The sequence below is a fragment of the Oreochromis niloticus genome, linkage group LG22, assembly GCF_001858045.2.
Source record: "Oreochromis niloticus isolate F11D_XX linkage group LG22, O_niloticus_UMD_NMBU, whole genome shotgun sequence".
In the NCBI taxonomy this organism is placed as follows: Eukaryota; Metazoa; Chordata; class Actinopteri; order Cichliformes; family Cichlidae; genus Oreochromis; species Oreochromis niloticus.
Window position 1 is genome coordinate 20,560,656 of NC_031985.2, and position 23,162 is coordinate 20,583,817.

The 23,162-nt window shown below is 41.9% G+C and overlaps 1 protein-coding gene across 2 annotated transcripts in view; it reads left to right on the forward strand.

Annotated features, from left to right (window-relative positions):
- The first annotated feature begins 2,114 nt into the window (after positions 1–2,114).
- The window catches only part of pag1 (phosphoprotein membrane anchor with glycosphingolipid microdomains 1), a 60,642-nt gene continuing 39,594 nt past the window's right edge, over positions 2,115–23,162 (forward strand). Inside the window, exons 1-2 of one of the 2 annotated variants that reach the window (XM_005478486.4) lie at positions 2,115–2,368; positions 21,685–21,721. The gene's annotated coding sequence lies outside the window, so the exon portion shown is untranslated. The remainder of the gene's footprint in view (positions 2,369–21,684; positions 21,722–23,162) is intronic. The other variant, XM_019350912.2, reaches the window with a different exon arrangement.

Sequence of the window (23,162 nt, forward strand, 5' to 3'; positions counted from 1 at the left end):
GACACACCAACAAATGTTTTCCCCTCTCAGATATTATGCATTAACTTGTGAAGTTAGGCATTGTCTACTTAGTTATGCACTGTCTGTTTAATATCAGCGTTTCCTGTGACTTCACAGAGTAAATTATTGGTGCAATGTTGCTGTAGTACTCCCAGTGATAGCTTCACTAGTGGAAGCAGTTCACTGATAACAACACAAGTTGCAACACGGCCTTTATACAAAACACTGACTGTTATGTAAACTCCAACATCCCCAATCATAGTGACAAAATCAGAGGAAAAGTGACCGTGGCACCTTCAGTTGTGCAATCATCAGGACGATGGAGAAGGGGGTCTGTGAGGAAATAAGTCAATAAAGGAGGTGCTGCTGTTCAAATAGACAATCTAACAGGCACGTTTCATAATCAAATAGACAAGGAGGATGGGAAGTGTCCACGTCTTTCAACATTTAAGCTCTTGAACGCGTCAGAAAAAAGTGAAAACGCTATTTTTTTGCACATTTTGGGCGTGACCCCTTTAATACTTCTCAAGAGAATGATGCTTAAAAATGTTTTTGGTGATATATTCCTCTCATTGAACAGTTTGTTTTCCTGTGACTTAAAAAAGAAGAAGAAGAAGAAGAAGAAGAAGAAGAAGAAACCTTGCACATACTAATTACCTCATCTAAACTTTATCAAGGCCTCTGCACTTTCTTGACCTCTGCTCGCTGCAGCTGGGTATTTATAGACACCCCTGCCTGGTGTCAGGGAGTGAGCAGAACAAATGTGTTGTTCTCAGATCAGTAAGCCAGAGTGTGTGCTGTTTATCCCAGCTCTGACACGCCTCAAGTCTCTTTCCTGTGAGCGACAGCCTGACCCAGCCTGTAACAGTCAGCAGAGGCACGAGGGCTCTAAATTTAAACATTAAGGCTACTGAGATGCCGAAGCATTTCCTATACACCTCCCACCACACACGCGCACACACATGCACACACTCACACACAATAAGTAGTTGTCAGAGGCTTACTGTAAGAAAGTTGGGGAGAGGGCGGTCAGAAACAATAAATGCTCCAGGGGATGTTGACCTCAGAAAAAAAAGGGTATTGTCTTGGTGTTGGAGTTCATTTATGAAGGCCTCTGCCTGAGCACAATATGAACTTAGGAGATGGTCCCCCTGGGAAGCTGTGGTGTTTAACATGATCTGCCATGTCTTTTTCTTTGCCACAAGGCTCCATCATTGCTATTTCTGCAACATGTCGAAAGAAATTCATGCTCTGGTGCCAAAACCCTGTTTTGAATTGTTGTTTCCACCTTGAGAATGACACCCAAGTTAGGTATGACTGTAAACCAAAGAGGCTGTAGTATGAAAGAATGAATCAGAAGTGACTGTAACAGCCTCCAAATGAATGGCTGATGGGTAATAGGGGTGAATTCACTTCTGGGGAAAGGTGGAGGATTGTGGCAAAGGGCCCCGCCACTGAGAGGAATCATAAGGGTGTATCTGTAACACAGAATCATCGTACTGCTGACAAAATGGAAAGAAATCAAACACACTGAGTGCTCTTTCTCATTAGTGAGTGCTCCCTGTTTCACTGCCTCTCTGTAAACCTATTAAATATAAATTACGCACAAAAACTCATAAATCAGTAAATAACAAAAAAACGTTCCTGCTGAGTTCCTTCCAGTAATCTCTGCAAAGTACAAAGCTACAAGTATGAGAGACTATTGCACAACAGCCTGGAACTGTTACACTCTTCAGTGTATTGCATGCACTGGTCTGGATTGAACTAATTACTGTAATTAGTTATAATGTTTTAGGCATCGTAAAAAATAAATGATACATAATTTGTGGGTTTTCTTCACCGTGAGAGAGATTTAATAAACCTCACACACGGTTACTTCACTTCTGAACACTCAAAAATGTCTACATAGCAGCCAGGTAATCATCCCATAATCCCTCGTAATGCTTACATTTGAATTAAACGAACAGGGTTAAGTGCCCTGAAAAAGAACTGACCCTGCTGCACATCAATCGCAAGCTAATGGGAGACGGTCAAGGCCACTAATAGAAATGTCCGACTACATTTCCCGTGAAGCCCTGCGGGGGCAGCTCTCTGGCGCTCCTCCTCCGCCTCCTCCTCACAGCAGCGTCCTGGCTGGCTGGAACGGCGGAGCAGGCTGAAGTGAGCGTCCTGAAATGCGCGCAGGCTGAAGGACGAGCCGCATCGCTCCGTGTGGCTTCAGCGGACACCGATCACTCTCACACCGGCTTCATGCAGCGCGTGGACGGCGTGGACAGAGGTTAAGAGCTCAGCGGGAAAAGCCAGGCGCACTTTTCTATTCAGAGCGGCCGCTGAATGCTGGGTTTTTTAGACTGTCTTCTCCCCTCCGGTGAGTGCATCTTCACAGCTGTGTGTAGAAGTTGTGTTTTTATTCGTTGTTGTTGTTTTTAATATGTAGTCGGTATATCCAGTGTTATGCCTCTCTTTTTGGGTGACTGTCTGTGTGTGGAGGGCTGCATTGGGAAACTTCACGCACAGGCTGAGTGTACTGAGAGTTGTGACTGCGGCAGGCAGAGGCAGCCTCGGTGCTCGCAGTCAAACCAAATTTAAGAAGCGGTGACAGTCACGCTGAGACAGGGACTTGTTGCCCTCTGCTGAGCGTTTCGTCTTTCCTGCTGATTCCCAAGAGTGGCGAGCTGTCTGTGTCTTAAATCTCGTTTTTTCCCCCTGCACACTTTGTGTACGGTTTAGGGCTGCTGCAGTACATCGAGCTTTAAAATAAAAAACGGTGCATGCGCTTTAAAGAATACAACCTCCCCCCATAACATCTATTGCTTAAGTTTTGCACGAGCTTATAGCTTAATGATGTTTTTAGGAAATTCCTGGTGATTCTTTTAAGGATCACGAGATCACTGTCGGTTTTTTTAAGATGCATATTAACTTTACCATACACACAGATATGGTCATGTGCGTGGATGTTGAGCCCTGTGGATCCCCCCCACTGCTCCTCCTCATTGACACTAACAAGTATGGGCTGTCTTTCCTCCCTCTTCATAGCTCCAAGCAGCCATGCATGCCCTACTGCATGCACATGCATATACAGCAAGATGCAGATGAACCTCAGACAGCTTTCCCTCCCTGTAATCGTGAATACGAATTTTCCCTCGGCTCACCTGCCGGATAAATAAACACCCCCCTTTTCACGCTCTGTCACTTCTCCCAGATTTGCCTCCCAAGTCTCCCCCTCTCCTGCACACGTTGGCACGCACACTCACACAGGCAAACAGAGCCAAATGCCACCCCAAAAAAAGACCCCCATCCTCCCTCCGTCTGTGCTCAGTTGAATACGATATGTTGGCAGACCATTCACCCTGCAGCGGTCTGGCTTTTCACAGAAGTTGACATTCACTTCACTTCAGCAAACACAGTTTGTGCTTTGTTTCAGCTTCTCTCTGAGTTCCTCGTGTCACATGCTAAACGTTAACAAATTTGTGTTTTTATGTTTTTTGTTTTTTTTGTCCTCCTTTTCCTCTTTCCCCTGACATCACTTGATAAGAGCCCTATGGATGAATACCCACCTCTGTGACAAAACTGGTCTTTAATTTGTTTATTTGTTTTCCATAGAGCAACAATGAGTGCCATTCAGGCCTTTAAGCCTTTATGGAAATGAGAGGATTGGGAACGATGCTTTAAAAATGGCGAAACGCTCAGCCTGATGGGGTATGATCATGTCATATTATGTTTATAGAAAGTAGCTGGCGGGCTTTTGCAGCTTATAACATGCACATGTCAGACGGGTCAGAGCGGGATGTCTGCGTATGATTAAATCTCTGTCACTGTAAAAGCAAGTGTGTTGGGCGAATGGAGGGCGAGCTGAATGCTTTGTGACAGTTTTAACTCTAGAGTATTCATAGCCTTGCTGCTAATGCTGGAATTTGAATGGAGATGAGGGGCTGGGTATGTGCAGCTGTTGTATGGAAGAAGGGAAATGAGTGAGTGTTCCTGAAAGAGTTGCAAGGTTTGGAAATTTTGCGGCCTGGCCGCTGTGTGCTTTTACTCTATAACCACAAGAATCCAACAGGTTTCCACACAAGTTCTTGGTCATTTTTAAGGAATTTTGAACCTTTTATTGCTTCTTTTTCTTACTGGTTGGTTCAGAAACATCAAAATAGTCAACTACACTGTGCTTTGACACCTCCTAGCTCACGAATATGATACCTGTTAAGCAGGTGATTCCAGGAAATAGAAATACATGCATGGTAAAACTGTGACTTCAAGTTGTAACACATGTTAGTAAAATGACTTTGTAGAAAGTCATTTGCATCAAAAAATGGTTCTGTATTTTAGAGGGGTGGAGGCTGAGCAGCTGCAGGCGGGTCGGCGCTCATTAAAACTGGCCATAATGTGTCTGGTCTGATAGAGAGCCCAGTGATGCTGCTGCCCCAGGCCTGAAGGTCCTCTTGCTGAAAGGGTAAAGCATAATCACTCTCTGTCTGATTGCTGCGCGACTATTGTTTCATCATAGGCTGTCAAGATGTCGTTTAGCAGACTACACACATTTCACAGTCAGTTAGGCTTTAACAAGCAAGGACATCAGCCCCGTCATTGGTAGGCAAACAGTGGAGCGTTTGGATGTGCACCTCAGATTTTACAATTACCCTGCATTTGCCCTGAGGGGAAGAAATATGCAGGCTTGAGTCTGGAGGAAGTGCGTGTTGCTGTGTGCGAGTGTTTTTGTTTAATGTCAAGCTTGCTTTGATTTGAGTAGTTTCTGCTCTTATGAAAATGGAAAATGCTATTATGTGGTGTTGTTGCAAAGAGCTTTTCTTTCCATCATTGATCTGGAACGGAGAAATGGAGGAGCTAAATGTAATTATTGTCCCTCTCCACGCAGTTTCTGCTGTACTGGTCCGGAGGAGATAAAAGCAACGTGAAAGATTAGAACAGCTTTGTCCACTTTTTAGCTGCCCACCCTCACAGCCATGTCAGAGGGACTTTGGAAATTTGTTTCAAACAACTCTGTCAGCTGTAGTTTACTATTAACGTACTTTTTCAATCCAGTGCTTTCAGCTACTTCTGTATCTATCAGCTATTACTGTCCAGCTGAACCTGTTTAACCACTACATGTAGCTAAAAATGCATTCTTACAGTTAGCTAGCACTGGTAATCCACCGTTAGCTAATAATTTAACTGCTAGTCATACTTTTAGCAAAAGAATTTGTAATTTATTTTATTTATAATTTTTGCTTGACACTGTTCTCTAACTGTTTATCCATCATCTTTGGCTAATCTTTACTCGCAACTTCAGCTGTTACCCAACAGATAAACCGCTAGCCCTATTTAATTACACAACTTACACAATTTACCAATGGGTATTGATAATTTAGGTTGCTACATGAGTTTGCGGTACTTGGGCAACATCTCATTTCTTTATTTTTTGCTGGGAAAATGGAAAAAAGGTACAGCAGAAACATAAGCAAACATACATGGAAATACATGGCAAAAGCAGAGAAGCTACGGTTCTAATAAGCTTGAAAGTCAACATTTGGTATGGCCGCCTTTATTCTTCAACACAGCCTGAACTCTCCTAGACAAGCATTGTTGTAATTTCTTGAAATAGTCTTCAGGAGTAGTTGTCCAGTCTCCTTAAAGGAAATTCAAATCCCACACTGCTTCAGCAATGTTGAATACAGGCTCTGGAATAAAGTCTGGATTCATCACTCCAAAATTGTCACTGATTTTCAGCCCAGCTCTTGTGTAATTTGGCATACCTCAGCCTTTTCTCCCCGTTTTCTTTCCTTCAGAATGGCTTCTGTCAGCCACCCTTCCACTGAGACCACTTCTGATGATGTTTCAGTGATCAGTATGGAAGTACAGATGGATTTCTCAGGTCCTGTGTCGCAATTTTTCTGGGTTTTTCTCTTATTTCTTATGGACATAACTTTCAGATACTTTTCATCAGCTGTTGATAGATTTTTTAGGCCCAGCACTTCTTTTATCCTCTATTTGTCCAAACCCCTCAGATTTTTTTATGGATACAGTGCACACCATGCTGAGAAATACCAAATTTGAGCTTGTAGCTCTTTGGGAATTAGCTTCTTAGTGCAAAAATACTATTTCATTTCAAGTCAAATTGTGTTATCACTGGCAGTTTTGTAGATTCAAATAAAGGAAATGGAACAAATTATATTTTTGAATGCACTATTAGTAATAAAATGCTTTAGGATACATTTTTAAATAGCTTGTTTCTTGTCTGTTATGTAGACACAACACTGCTTTATTCTTTGACTTAGGTGCCTTTTTATGTTTGAATGACTCATAGATCTCTTTTTAGTCACATGACAACCAAAACAAACACTATTACACACTCTTAGCTAATAATTTCGACAGTTATCTGTAGTTTTATTGAGCTATTGCAAGTATTTGTTTTATTTTGTGACTGTAAAACCTTTGACGGTCAGCTGTGTAGACATCACAGAAGTGGCTTTTATTTGAACTCCACATGTTCAACATGTGAATATTTTCACATGAATAGAAAAAGAGAACTTGCCATGTTGCAGGTTGGTTGTTTTTTGGGGTTTTTTTTTTTCCATTTCTCAGCCAAAAGTTGTTTACAGCTACAGAAGATGTGGCTTTTTAGATATTTTTCTTGAGTTTTTCTTTGAGAAAGAGGAAACACACACAACAGCCGCTCATGTGGTCAACACATTCTGGTTGAGGAAAGCCACTGTAGGCTGAGAACTTACTAGCAAAAACTGTCAAGTATACACCCATGTCCGGAGCTTGGTAGGCAGATGTGATATAATTAGGTTTCCATTCCACCTTTTCAGGAACTTTGTGCCTTTGGTTCAGTGCTGCACACATCTCACACCTTAATCTGTAATTTGACTATGTGAGGCCTGTCATTTCTCAAATAAAGAGAGCTGTTCGTGGAGAAAAGACCATTGCCTTTGTGGTTGGTCAAATTAGTCGCTGAAAACGTATCGGGTCCGCTCCTTGTAAAGATTAGGAGGCTCATGGTGAGAAATGGGACAGATCCAGTCAGAGAATGAAGACAGGATCGAGAAACTGGAGGGAAATAAACTATTAGACGGAGGCTTTGACAAATGAGGAGAATAAAAAACGAGAGAGCAATTCTAATAATAAAAAGAGGATATTGATCTACAGTGCGTGAGTCTGGTTATCACTCATACTCTACTACCTCTCCTAAACACTGCTGACCCTTGCAAGAATTGAATTTGTTTCCTACAATGTAAGGGGGACTTGCTGAACCTTTTGTTTTGTTCGAAAGAAACACAAGTACACAGTTTTCAAGACAGTCTATGGATGTTTAGCAGGTGTTGCTCAGAAATTCCCTCCACCAAACCACGTACCTAAACAAAGCAGACAGGTGTTAAATTTAAAAGTCTTGTTTCACACCTCAGTAAAACCAGGAAATGCTTGTAGCAAGAAATTTAAAGCAGGGAAAGCACCAAATGTTCTGGTAATCTAAAATGCTGGATGAGTTAATTGTTGAACCATGATGAATGCCTTCACCTGGGGTTAGAAAAACCTGCATATTTGGACAAGTTAATCACCCATTAAGACTAGCTGGTAGATATTTGCCAGCCTCGTCTGTATTAACTGTGCTGTGACTGCGGAATAGAATATAGTGGCGTGGCTTAGAAAACTTGTTGCATTTCTTCCATCACCTTATATGTTTCTGTGAAAGTGAGCTCTAGAAAGAAGCAAAATATTTGGAGATACACAGCCTCTGAGCTTATTAGGTAAGCATACCAAACGTAGGTGTGTGTGTGTGTATCTGTGTGTTTGCAAACTAGTATGTCACTCATTGCTGGAGCTAGACTTGTTTGTCCTGACATACAGTATTTGGAATCCAGCCTGATCATGCCCAGAGATACTCACTCTAAGCAGCCAAATCACAGCGGGAACACTCACTCTCGACTCATAACAGACATACAGAACATGCATGTGTTCAAGTGCACACGCATGTATGAACCCGTTTACAGTACACGGACACACATGCAGAATTTAGATATACTCCCTCCTATGTTTCACACACACTTGACAATGCGCCGGTTTCCACTTAGACACATACTATTTATCGCTTTCATGCGCAAAGAAACACACGCTGCCATCAAATCACACTGGCCCTCAGCAATTTTCTCACGGATAACAGGGCGCTTCAGCTCGCGTTAGACTATTCTGCTGCTCTGTGTTTGTGTTGTGCACCAAGTCTCTTTCCTGTAGTGCAAAAATGTGTGGTGTGTTAATGGCAAGTAACTGTGGATGCAGTTAATTGAGATTGCCTAAGAGGAAAGTCTAATGAGAAATCAGAGTCCCACTTCTTAAGAATTGTGGGTAACGCGTTGTTGTGCATTCGCCCCCTGTTGTTAGAGTGTGAATTTGACAAGACTGGTTCTCTGTGGTTGATGTGTGTGTGTTTGCTGTGTTTTGTGACAGGTTCAGATGTATTGAACAGAGGTGTCAGTCTTCCAATTTAACTCCAGCCTGGGAATGTACAATTAGAATAGTGGCTGTTCGGTCAGAGTTTCAAATAATCTCCTGGTTTGTTCACCTTTAAAACCAAATAAAGTTTTGTATGCCTACAAATCTGTCTCCATGACAGCCTTGATACCTCATAAAAAATCCACAACAGGCGGACCTTGAGTTGGAGCGCCTTTACTACTACTACTTTACTACTCATGCCATGACTTAGCAGATAAAGGCCACGCGAACAATTTTTAAAAAAATAAATAATTATCTGTAGATCTAGTTTGCACTTCAACCAGGTAGCAAATGTGAGCTCAGTTAATTTGCTTGCTGACTCTTTGTATTTTTGGTATGTCTTGGTCAGGTTGGTTTCACAACTTTAAAACTGAAGAACTCCTCTCCTGCAGTTTTATTCCAGTATAAGTAGATGCCATATTTCCATCTTTTGAGGTTAACAGCCCGCCGTTGTTGATGCCTCTCGCATTTTTCAACCTCGCGGAGCGATGCAAGCGATGGACAGGGGCAGCGTCCTTTAAGTAATAACAGCAGCGGGATGTGTGGGGAAGTGTGGCTCTGTTTTTGATCACCACTCCAACTTGTTACACCTTCAAGTGTTATGTATGCGTGAACTGTAAACAAGTGGCAACAAATGATTACCAGCATGCTGAGTGTGAAGGGCCGAGGTGAGAGGAGGTGACGGACGGCAGAGATGGGTGAGTGAACGCGGTCCCTTCCCCTTGGTGTAAAGCGCTGCTGATGCGGCGGGTGTAGACATGTACGCACACAGTCACACACTGCAGGGGTGGGACGCTATAATGTCGCTCAAAGGGAGCCGCCTCATCTCATGCTCCGCTGGCTGAGGCACTGCAGGGAGGGTGCACACACACAAACACACACACACACGCCTGCATGCACACTCCTACACGCACATACAGAGTCTTATCTATATTCTGTACAGCCTTTTCATTTTTGCCTTTGTGAGAACCAAATCGTTGTATTTTGCAAAATAATTTTCTGCTTTGTTTCTGCCGTTGTTAAGGAAGAAACACATAACAACTCGAGCTGATTTAATTTGTGTGGAATTCGAGTCAAGGGTAAGTTCACACCAATCAGTAAAAACTTCATATTACCCACAATGTTTTTTTCATAGACCATCTTCAAACTTTACAACAGTATACTATACCTGGGAGGAGTACTTACATTGGCTAAGCCTTTGACCTTGACCTTAATTGTTAGCGCCCAAGGTCAAAGATGACCTTGAAAAACAAAATTTGAAGAAACTATATCGAGTAATATATCATATGAAAGGGCACGGAGAGGGCTGTACAAGACACTGTTTTTGTAATATGAAGCCCTATGAGGTTACGGGGACACCATAGCAGGCTAACATTGTAATTTGTGGTAATAAAAACACCATCAAAATCCAAAGTTTTAGCAAAGCCCTTGGTCTTCAGACAGAGTTGCACTTTCTGAGTGCTCTTGTTTTTGCCCTGTTGCCTTTATTTGATAGCGATCGTGGAGACGGACAGGAAAACGGAGAAAAAGAAGGACCACAGGTGGGATTCAAACCCATGCTAAGTGCTTTATTAGCTACTTTAGCTTCACTGCACTTACAAGACAGGTGCAAGCGTTAAACATACTGAAATACTTGGTGATGTAAATTTGTCATATTCTTATTCATCATTTGTCATTTTCTTACCACAAATTGAGTACAACTGGATAATGTGGGACTCCCCCTGCATTGGCCTAAAACCATGCCAGCTGCTGCCTGGTTTGTGTGGTCCATTGTTCAACGTCAGGTTTTCGTGGAGAGCTAAAATATCTGTTCATGGCTACTTTACAGCTGGAGCTGAATGAAGCTTATTGGAGATTAAATGAAAAGATAAACCACAAAGAGATGATTATCTGCTGGTTCTCTGATGTCACCCTTTGCGGACGCGCGTGCGTGTTTCTGTGTTTATGTGTGTGCGCCTTTCCAAATAAACTGGACAAAGCTACAAGGTGCACACAGGTGATGTTGTGATGAGGTTTTGTGCTCCACAGGGTGGTTGTTTGCTTCATTTATGTGCAGTCAGGTGACGGATGGGATGGCCAGTGGATTGGTTTTCATCCATCAGCAAAGCCTTCAGGCCATTTTTACGCTTTCTTATTCTTCTCTGTCTGTCTGCCGTTCCCCTGCTCACATCCCTTCTCTCTTTGTTTCTTTGGCTCTGTGCACCACTTTTTCCATCTTTTCTCCAGCCTACTTTTTTTTCTTCTTTCTCCGTCATCATCTTTTTTCTTTTTTTTTTGGCATACCACTCTTCTTCCTCTTCTCCATATCTCGCTCGGTCCCATTTTTCTTCGGTTAGCCTGCTTTAAATTCCTCTGTATTTGTCGTCTATCCCTTTTGCCTCCCTTTGACGACTTATTTTTCTTTCTTGGCTTTACACTCACACTCACACACACACGCACACTTACATTGACGGTCTGTTCTGCTTACAATTAAAGCGTACCTCCCTCTTCCCTTTTCCCAAGCAGGCTCATAATAGGAAATGCCCTTGTTATCTCGTCGGGTACCAGCGTTATTAATATAAGCCGCAGACAAACAAGGTGTGGGTACGTGCTCTGCTGTGCTCGTGCTCTGATAAAAGGCACCAGCACAAGGCTGATATTTCACGGTCAAGCCTCTCCAACGGTTTGTGCTCATCAGCGTGGTAATGGGGCACAAAAAGGTGACGGACAGATAAGCGAGAAAGGAAAAGTGAGAAATGTGGGAAATGAAGTGAAGTGTGGAGCTCTCCAGGGGGAAATAATAATTCTTGAGTGTGATGTGGAATTTTTGGGGGTTGATTGGATGGAGACATAGCTGAGTGTGGAGGGAAAAGACTCAAGGGGTGGGGGCTGGGGGGCAGACTCAAGTTCACAGTGTATTAAATGGATGATTGCATGAGTTGGGCTGTATTTAGTTCCACTTTTATGGTTTTATGTGGTGTTATTCTTGTGCAAAAAAGAAGAATTATATTTTATTACAATCTTAACATGATGATCCTTCTGTGAGAATTCTAATATTCCTATTGTGTACTTATTTTTTGAATAAGGGGCAGTCTCCACTCCACAATTCATGTCAACCAGTGGTGATGGAGATCTTGTGGAATTGGTGGAAGTGTGAATGCAAAAGTACCATCAGGTTTTTGGTCCAACATGCAATACCACCTGGAAAGCATCTAAATGGGAAAGGATTCATTTTTCAGCATGACTGTGATACCAAACAAACTGCCAATGCAGTAAAATCATATCTGGATAGAAAAAAACACACTAAGTGAAACCTATCAGCCTCCCCAGATCCCAGACTTCAACAATGTTGAAGGAGTGTGGGATCATCTTGACTGACGACTGAACAAAAGGTAGCCAACATCTGAAGTAGAGCTTTGAATGTCCTTCAACAGGACTGGAGAACTATTCCTGAAGACTACTTAGAGAAATTACATTAGTTGTTCAAATAGTTCAGGCTGTGTTGAAGAATAAAGGTGGTCATACCAAATATTGACTTTCAAGCTCGTTGGAACTGTACTAACTCATTTTTGCCTTATACACTGCACCTATTTCCCATTTTCCTAGGAAAATATAAAGAATGAAGGGTGACTACGTTTCATATTTCATTTTATTTTATTAAATAAAAAAAAATCTTCCAACAAAACCTCAGAAAACCCCTCCAAATACACACATCTGCCTTCCTACTCGATGTCCCTCATTAACTGTCTATGAATTGGTTCACTTTGAAGGTCTGGATCCTTCTAGAAATATGTAACACCACAGACTGAATTTTGATATTTCTCAACCTGAATACTTGAATAAATGGAACAGCCTCAAAGTTAGAGCAAATTTCATCCACTGGGCTAGAAGATTGACTGGCAGCGGGTGCTCATCAACTGTCCAGTTGGTTCTCCTTTAACTTATAAACTTTTTATTATGAGGCAAAAAAAAAAAAAAAAACCAAACCCAAAACCTCAACATGTTTGTAGCCAAACACTTAGCAAATGTGTTACCTTGTTTACTGTCTGTTTACTTTGTTGCTAACAGTAGGTTCACACGGTTTATTTAAAAGGCTGTACCATCCACCCATCTGTCATAACTGTCTGTCTTCCATTCCTCTTTTGTCGACTTGTTGCCAACTCAGCTAAAAAGCTGCTTTCTGTTCCTTTGAGAGTCAGCACCGAGAGTCGGATTTCAAATAAGTCACTTTTTCCTCTTTTCAAATGCATGTGTGAAAATGCTTCATTTACAAACAGGCTGAATATTGAAACTGCTGCTAACTTTGGCCGTTTTTGTCCATGACAGAAATTTTGTGGCATGTAAAATACATCAGATCAGGAATCAAACGACGAGCCTAAAACAACAGCGATTAGAGGGCACGTCTTGTAATCCTATTGATCTTTCCTTCAACAGTGAAACAGCCAATATTTGTGAGACAATGTCTGTTTGATCACTGCATTTCGCTCACCGCCCAAGCAGTAGCAATAAGCAATAAAGGAAGTGATCAGTTCTGACTTCTGTCTTGGCTCAGAGTGTGTAATTGTTTGAGGCTATCATCTTCCTACAGAGGATATGAGCAGCTATGCATTTTTCTCTTTCAGCCTGATTGCAAATGACTGTCTGTCATCAGGGACTGTATTTGTTAATGGACTTCAGGGCATTATGTCATCAGAGAGCATGGGGTGTGTGGGGCGATGATAACGAGCAAGGCAAATATTGTTTGTGTGGTTTGGATTGAGTGCAACAGTGTGCAACATGAGAATTGTAGGAAGGTCTGAAAAGGATGCAATTAAAGCCATTAGTTATTTTTCCCTCCAATGTTTTCTCTTGAAGAAATTGCTTATTGATATCAAGACATCCAGGGAATTTACTCTCTGTCTCCTTCTGCTTTTTCCACTCCATCCTCCTCCTCCTCCTCCTACCCTTCTCGTTCTGTGTCCGTGCTGAGCTCTTTGAATAGGCTCCCTGTTTGCCTCCGCTGGCTCCTGGCAAATATGCTTCTGTGTCCAGGATGAGACAATGGCAATGATAAGACGTAAAGGAAAGAAGAAAGAAGAGAAAGATGCAGAGAGACAGAGTGACACAGACAGAGAATTAGTGCTGAATGAATGAGTAAATAGAACTGGAGGAAAGATGTTGGAGCCAAGTGGAGGCACAAAGAGCTGATTGTCGCAGTAAACTGAGGGGCCTTTCAGTTCCTGGACAGTTGGTCCCTGATGTTTGTCTTAGATTCTCTGAGGAGAAGTCTATGGTACTTGTTAAGAAAAAGTAACTTTTGATATGTTTTTTTTATTATTATTACAAAATGTGGCTATTGCCTCAGATTTTAGTGCCATCACAAGTCTGTGAGTTCTTTCCTGCTACTGATTCTATTACCATCACTTAATCCTGGTTTATATTCCAAAGGCAGCATTTCATAACTCAGCTCTGTGGTTCTTATAAAGCGCTTTTCTACTCAACTTGAGCAGTCAAAGCAATTTATACAATACACTTCATTCACTTATTCACATGCAAGCACTTTACTTCTACTCTTAAGCCCTTTCTATCTAATATTAACACCCATTCATTCTCTCATAAGTGTATTGGATTTAGTATCTTTCATGCAGACTGGTGCAACCAGGGATTGAACCAACAACTTTCTGATTAGTAATTTACTGTAATTCAAGTTTTGTTTGTGTACTGCTTAATCACCTCAAATGTGCTTTATATTGCACAGTAACGACATTACAATAATACAAAGATAACCCCAACAATCTGAGGACCCCCTATGAGCAAGGACTTGGCGACAGTGGGAAGGAAAAACTTGCTTTTAACAGCAAGAAACCTCTGCTAGAAACAGACTTAGTTAGCAACCATCTGCCATGCCCAGTTGAGAGTGAGGGAAGGAAAACAGGACAAAAGACACTGTGGAAGAGAGCCAGAGATCAATAAAAACTAATGATTAAATGCAGAGTGGTGTATAAACACATGACCTGTACTACGTTCTGAGCAGCTGTGATTGCAGGAAAATACGTAGACTTTATTAGGCAAACAGCTAAAACAGCATTAAGTCACAACATTTTCTGACTTTTTTCTGACTGTAATTCCTGTTCTTCATCATCCCCTCCCCGCTCACATTGGAGTTTTCCCCCAGCAGAAATGACCACTGAAAAAAAAGAAACATTATGGAGATGATTCAAGCTGGCATGTTTCCAAGCACATGGTCATATTAGACTTTAGCCTTAAAATCAATCCAGCAGTCGGAAACGTCCCATTTTCTTTTATTTGATTTTTGATAATGATGATGATGATGGATCAGTCTAGCAGCTCCACACGCTACATCTAAAAGCTCGCAGAAGGTATCTGCCCGTGCATGCCCGGACATATCTGTGTTGCAAGCATCAGTTGCATGGCGCGGTGCAACATGAAACTATAGCGAGACAGATTCAATTCATGATGAACCTCATAGTAATGATATTATATGAATGCATCAGTAAGAAAAATAGCTAAAAAATAGCCTCCATGGGAGAGCTTTCGCTCATCAATTTGGCCATCTATCCCTGACATCGTCATCCATCATCACAACGCTAGTTTTTATTAAAAAATTAAATGTTTGTATTTTTTCAAAGTAATTTTATTGGAAGAATTTTTGTGATTGGGTTAAATATTGTTAGGATTTTATAGAAGAATAGGAGACGTGCAATTTTGAGGTGTTATTTTGGTAGTGTGAATCAGCTGTTTGCACTAGAAATGTTTTCAATAATTTAAATAATTAGTCCTTCAGTTGTTAATAGTTCTAAGGTAACCTCGACCCAAATCGATGTTATCTTGAAAACCTTTAAGCAAACTGTGTATTTCAAGCACAAGTTACACGGAGAAATGAAGCTGAGGATAAAACCAAAATCAGTGGTCATGTGCAACACCTGAGTTGACGTTTTGCTGATCATTTACTTGTGCAATGTTTTTTTTTCTTCTATAGATCAGTGAAATTGCAAAGACAGCATGCTTGGCCTAGGGAGTAGGGAGTAAAAAAAATGCCAGCAAAGCTTAAACGCTTGGGTTGCGTTGCAGAAGCAGCACCTTTTCTTCAGACAGTGGACGTAGAAGTTTTGACAAGAGCAAGAAAAAGGAGGAGGGGAAGATGAAAGCGGTGTACCTTCTAGCTCCTGGTAAAGGAAGTGATCTGAGTGCCAGTGAGAGGTAAAGAGAGGAATGGATGTGGGATGTGAGCTTGAAAAAAAGCAAGGAGACCCACCACAGCAGGGTGCTCTGCTGAGCTGCGCTAAAGAGCAACATGAAAAAGGTTTTGAACTTGAGCCAGGCCCTTTAGCTATACAGATACTGAGGGACTGAGGAGAGGAGAAGAAAAGAGAGGAAATGATGGGAGGAGAGGAAAGTTTAAGAAAAGGGAGGATTAGACAGGAGGGGTGAAGATAAAAAGAGTAGCAAGTACTGAAGAGGAAAGAGGAAAATGGGCGCGGAGAGGACGGCAAAGAGGAGAAAAAGATGAAACCAGGGTAGAGACGTAAAGGAAAGTGCTTTCCACAGTCTTCTTTCAAGTTGATCGAGTGCAGGATGAAGCTGTGGAATGAGAAGTAATTTCTAAAACAGAACAATAATTCTCCAGGGGACACCGTTTCTGCAAGAAAAAACCAAAACCTACGACCACTCTTAAACAAAGGGGGGAATTCAAACATGAAGACTCCCTGTGGGATCATGAGGGATAACAGTGGAAATTTATTAAAGGGTGCACTTTAGGTGGAGGTTTGCGTATGACTCATTCAGAAATGAATTCAAGAGTGTTCGCTGATCCAGAGGAATTTAGAAATGGAAGGACATAGCTGGGGATAAGAGCCAGTGGCAACTCTCAGATGGGCCAAACGAGACAGATTTGCTAGACATAACAGATCTTAGAAATTTCTAGCACACTGATGAAAATTTTTTCAGTCTGACGTGGTCCTTCTGGAAAATTTTCCTAATCCTGAAGTGAGGCCCCAACCTTTTATAGCTTGTAGAGATTTAGTCAGTGTACAGAGGAGCTGGTGGTGAAAAACTGGTAGACAGAACAAAGCAAGTACCAGAACTGTTCATAACCCGGTTGAACCTCAACTTTTGATCAGACTGGAATATAATAGGAGTTCCATCCATTCGTCCATCCATCCATCCATTCGTCCATCCATCCATGCGTCTGTCCATCCATCCATCCATTCGTCCATCCATCCATCCATGTCCATCCATCCATCCATGTCCATCCATCCATCCAGGTCGTCAGGGCAGCAGTCCAGGCAAAGAAATCCAGGAATACCACAGCATCCCTAAGAGTTTTAGTGTCTCCAGTGTGTTCTGGGTCTGCTCTGAGGCCTTCTAGTTTTAGGTAGATGCCTGAACCATATCAATTGGCTCCTTATAGTGTGAAGGTGCTGCTGGTCTACTCACTTTGGCTTGATCAAACTTCTCAATCTGTTGTTAAGGGTGAGCCCAGCTACCCTGCAGAAGAAGCTCATTTTCTCTACTTGTATCTACCATCTCATTATTATTTGGTCACTATGCAGAGTTCGACCGGTCGACGGGTAATTTATCAGCTTCGTTTTTACACTCAGCTCTCTCTTCCCCACACCAGAGTAGCACAGCGCTGGTACAGATACGACACCAGTCTATCTGTCACTTCTCTTCACTTTGAGATACTTAAACTCCTTTTCTGCTGAAAAAGGGCAGAATGCCGACTCTGGGTCAGAGACAGGTCCCTTAAACTTTATGTGATGGATATTCCTTTTTGTACAACGTTACATCCTTTGGTTTATCCTATCCTATCCTTTTAGTTATCCCATCAACCTTACCTTACTTTTGAGATGTGTAGTTGGCTTGTGTCTTTTCATTGGTTCTGCAAGTTTCTGTAATCCTACTGGAGGGATAAAATACCATTCTTTCAAAGAATATTTCCTCATAAGGTGCTAAAGTGCTGTCTAACACCTTGGATTCAAAACCTCCCTCAGGTTCAGTGGGGTTGATATCTGGTGAAGATGACCGTCTATCATTGTTATTCTGGAAGAGACCTGTCCAACAAGTAGTTTCACTGAGTTTAAAGGTGAGCACTCAGCACAGCTTTGAATAGTTTGTAGTGATATGAAACAAACCAGCTAAATGCCCCTACGGGGTATCAAAGCCACCAGATGTAAAGGTCAAGCATTCAGGCCTGTCCTAATCTTTGGGTGTACACCACAGTTCCATTCATCCATTTGTTGTGAATACCATAAAGTACAACTTATCTGATCATATCACATTTTTTCCATATCAGTATTTATGGTGTTTCCCTTACTGAGCTCTCAAATGTGCATTCATCTTTGTAATGTGCAATAAAAATGACCCACTTTGTCTAGTTGTTGAAGTTGTTGTTGTTCCTGCTGACAGTGTGATCACATCTGACACCGACCTGTAATAGTGCACAAGAATCACGGTCATTTACTGTGTGCCGCTGACCACGATGTCTTTCTGAGACCAATCTTTACTCCTACTGAAACCATCTGGAAAGCTCTGGTGACTGAAACTCTCCATTTGTGCCCCCGCATTGAACTCGCTCTGACCTTTTTCTCCTGCCATCTGAACCTTTTCTCATTTCCCAAATTGCACTTTCCCAATTCCTTTCCTTGACTCACGAGAGACACAAGCGCAAGACAGAAACCTGTGGATAGAAGAGTCGAGGCAGATGATGAGACAGACTTGTTTTGTAGTTGTGTAGTTTGACACAGCGACATCGTACATTGCTTTGTTATAGCCCTTTGTTATAGTCCTCCATCACTTCGTATGTTCCAGCTGTGCGCCACGCCTCTTTTATGAGCTGAAGGTAAAAACTCTGTGTAGTAGAGCTGGGCGATATGACCCAAAATACATATCTCGATATTTTTTAGCTGGATGGCGATATAAGATATATATCTCGATATTTTTTTAAAGCCATAAAGTAAGAACAAAAAGAGAGTTCTTAGTCAAAGCTGTGTCCCAGATGTCACACGGGCACTTTTATTAACATACAGCATAGATGTACATGAAAAAACTACTCAAAAATAAATTATGAGCATTTATTAAATAATGATGCTCTATAAATAAAAGAAAACTATGTTGTTTTGTGCATAACAAAGAGCTCACAATTGTGCAGTCAAAATGTAAACTAAAAGACGCTGAGCATAATAACATAGACAGATTTCACAGCTGCTCTGTTCCCAACTTCTACTGCGTGACTGACAGCCTGGAGTTTGAAATCCGCTTCGTAACCATGTCTCTGAACAGGTGCCGTTTATGGTCCTTATACACACACAATACGGTAATATTACGTTGACGCACAGTACGTATCACTCCGCGAGGCTCCTCGGTAGCCGTAATGCTCCGACAATCCATCAAGCGGTGCAGCTCCGTAGCTTACCAAAGTCGAACTAAAACATTTTTTGACAGATTGCTGAGCGCTGTGTATCACATAAAATGCGCAGTAACTCATTAACGGAGATTTGCCGTGTCCATCTTGTCGCTGCCTGCAGGTGAAGCGATGGGGGAGGGGGGGGAGTTGTGTTCAGTGAAGGAGAGGCGAGGTCGAGTAATGTTGCGTAAAGACAAAAGTGGACGAAAGAGAGGCAAACTTGCGGCTCCGCAACTATAATTATAATGTAACATAGACTATATCGATATAAAGGATATTGTCACATCTTATATCTCGTATAAAAATATATCGATATTTTTAAAAAACTCGATATAGCGCCCAGCTCTACTGTGTAGTAATACAGGCTTGCTGTATTCTGTACTCCAGATGCATTTTAGCAATTTAGACATCCTTTAACAGAGCATAATAAGGGCAGAGGACACAAGGAAAGCACAAATTAGTGAAATGAGTAAAAGCATTTTATTTTTTATGTAAGATATTACAATTTATGGATTTGGATGCTTCTGCATTTGTTGTGTTTCTCCGCTTGTTTATTCAGGATTTTACTTTAGATTTCAGTCACACAGGCTTAGAGAACCGTTGGCAACCTCTTGTGAACCTGTGGTTGCTAAGGAAAATTTGTATTCCCCAACCAGTTGGAGAGTGGTTGCTGGAGGTTGCTGGCTATCACTGGGTGAAACTGATCACAAAGAAGGTGCTGCACCCAAAAAACCTCCTTATGATTTGCTACCCCCACAGTGCTGCAGTTCCCCTTAATTTGTGTGTAAGATGGAGACTTGTCAGCAAAAACTCAGTAACTACAACAATGTTACACAAGACACAGCTTTTACTTTGAAGATGAACATTTAATTTTTCCAATTTGCGTTCAAAACTTCAAGTTCCGCTGCCACTTTGCTAGTTTTAAGCGTGTTTGCATCTTGCATGCAAACAATAAGTGACTGCAGCAGTCTGCGTGCAACCAATGCAATCACAGGGAGGCTTTCAGTGCAGCACCAGATACCTCTTTACCGTAACTGACAGTAACCTTCATTAATCACTTTCAAACTGGTTGGGGAAGATTCATTTTCCCCTAGCAACCAGTGGTTGCCAGGATGTCATTGACTTCTCTCTAGACCTGTATGATTTGGACTTAAGCAATACATTTCACAGCAGCTGCCATCAACCTCCAACAACCACTCACCAACCGGTTGGGGAATATAAATTTTCCCAAGAAACCGGTGGTTATCAGATGTTTGCTAATCGATCACTAGGCATTAATACTTTAATTCACCTCTCTCCACATCATCATCTCTAAAAGTTACAGAGAGTATCGTGTTGCCGTTTGACCGCAAAGGTCACTAAAATAAGCTGCTTACTAATCTGCCTCTACAGCTGTTTTATTTACATCCTCCCTTCATTCCCTTCATGCCATTGTGTTCAGCTTCTGCATTGTTTGTCAGATTTAAATAAATGTTCAGAGATTTGTTTCCTCCTAGCCTGTCAGTACCAGTAAGAAAGAATGTGACATGGCCTGTTTTGTTTTTTTAAGCAGCTGTGTCGGTTTCGATAAAGAGCAAGCTGCGGTGGCTCCTTCAGCAGGAGAGACGCAGGACGGGGCGATTCACACTATAATTAGTCACTTTCCATCATTGATCCTATACACATCGTTATAAATATGCTATATATATGTATGTATATGTATGGGTATGTACATGTACACGATATATGAGGCAGAGAGAGAATGAAAAACTCGCGGCACTGAGCTCATAAACAGGTCATTAACTGGGAATTTAAAAGCCTGACTCAGAGCAACAAATGAAGCTGGGACATTGGCTTTTTTCAGCCACGTTATGAAGGTTATTTTTAGACTCTTGTCATCTACACAATACCTCATAAAATAACAAAGCTAGTAGGGTTTGGCTTCTGAACACATATTTCTGGCTCCGTGCCTATGGGTGTAGGTTTCTCTTTGATTTTGAATTCCTGTAAATCTTTTGTTTTTATAGCATTTTAGACGACATAAAGGGGGCTGGAAGTAGACTAGAAACTGGTATTGGAATGATTGAAGGTACGTGGCGCACAGTTAGACCTCCTTTTTCCCTCCAAATATTTTGAGCATACAAAGACAAGTGCTGGCCGTCAGCCGCCACAGTAACTAATCACTCAGACAGCGTGGTCGTGGCCTCTCATTAAACAGGCTGTAACAGTGAAAGGAACACTACTAATGACTCTGCAATACTTGTTACCCACACAGTTCTTTCAGACTTAATGGCAGAATATCTGTAAGCTCTGTAGTTGTCCTGGATACGGGTGCTTGCGACGCAATATCAGTTAATAGGTGCAGGTGAGCGCTGTGCTTTCCTATATTCTGTCAGTAAACAGAAGCTGCATGAGCTTAGCCCCCCTGCTGCGTCCCCCCAACAATACAGACGCTGTTCCAGAAACTTCACATCCCATTTGCTCTGATGTCTGCGCTGCCGCCTCACACGGGAGCTTTTTCAGCACTTTCTCCCCCCTGCTCCTGTTATGTTGCATCCACTAAGGGCTGGAAGGGAGCATATAGCACATTATCCTTTATATCAGGGTTATCCCGCTCATGCTTCCCTAACTTGACGTTGTCAACCGAGCATGCTCAGATTCGATCAACAAGAATTTGCGAGGAGGCCATTCGAGTGGATGTTGAATCCCTGCTTGAATCACACAGTGTGCTTGTTCTTTTCCTGAGCTCTCTGCATATTCTGGGGTTATGTGTCCTTATTACGTTACCGGCAGACGTGTGTGTTGACTCTCAACTCTCTGTTTTTGTTTTACAGGTGATGAATGACGAGGCTCATCCATTTCTCTCTTGAGGTAGGATATTAACTGTTTCAGTTACTCAGTCATTTGAAGAATGGCGAGCCCTGCCAATTAGCAGACTTCTCGGTAACCCCTCCACCTCCCTACCTCCACCCCTCCCACACGGTGCAGACAAAGAATCTGTGTAAATGCTCAGAGACGGAGACATAAAACTCTTTCCTGCAAAAAGTGTTTGTTTTTTTTAAGTTTTTTTATGTGTGGATGTGCAGAGTTTGACAGCTTTAATAATTCAAACCAGAATGCGTGACATGAGCATGTCTCTGTCTCTATCAATTCAACTTAACAAATGCCATCATCATTAATATTGTGGATGTATTAAGCCAGGAAAAACGTACTTTGCTGCTAAGCAGCATATCGCTTATGTATAATGTCTCTATTCCTGCTTTACACTGTGTATGACTGCATACAAGTGCGAGCAGATGAAGTATGATGGCAATATTGGATGTATATGCTGGAGGTGTGAGTTCGTGTCTTTGTGTTCCTATTATGTGTGTTTGTGTGTAGATCTGAAAAGATCTGCATTATCAGCCTCTTGGCAACAAGCAAGCGGAGTTCTGGTCTGTCTGTTTGTTGCTGAGGCCCTGTCGCCCCGGGTTACAGGGTTGCTAGGGAATGAACGGACAGACTGGCATCACCAAAGTGCCAGCGCGGCATGTGGGGTGCTCCACATCTTTGGTCTGCTCTTTTTGTTTGATATCTTCCCTTTTGTCTTATATCAGAGAGCCTGTAAATTAATTTTGCCAGGTGAAAAGCAGCGATCGGAGCGCTTTTCTGCTTGCGTCATACAAACTAAGAAGCTTTCTTGTGGTTGGCTCTTAAGATTTTAGGGTCAGTTTAGCCACCAGAACTTTCAGTGGGGTAAATCGGGTCCAGGACCTTTGGTAGTTACATTTTCTTTAGATTTCTTTTTTTTTTGTTTTGTGTTTTTTTTGGCTCTGATTATCCATTTCTGCGCAAGTCTAAAACCTCCCAAACTGCTCCTATACTCATCAGGGTGTCACAAGAAATTAAAATTCAGCTGATTGTGATTATTATTACATCAACACTTTCAAAGCGGCCACTGAGATCGAGATGGAGAGCCTACAATGAGAATGAGATCTGAAACTACCGCAGGGCCTACCGGTGCGTTAGTCAGCTGAGATGGAAGTACAGCTGTTGCCATTCTAGCCCCTGAGGCTCATATCGTTAACTACTACTACTTAGCAATGCTGCTAGAGATATATATGTAATACAGACGCTAAATTCTCCCTTCTGAATAGACTAAGTTAGAATAGGCTGACCGCATTTCTCTAGCACCTTTCATTTAGCTTCAACCTTCTGCTTTTTTGCTTATTGCTAAGCTGCAAGCTGTTGCACCGCAGTTTTCTTTTTCATCCGCACATAAGATGCTGCTTTGCTCCCTCTGCCAGGATCATCTTAAAGATTTCTCAATGTG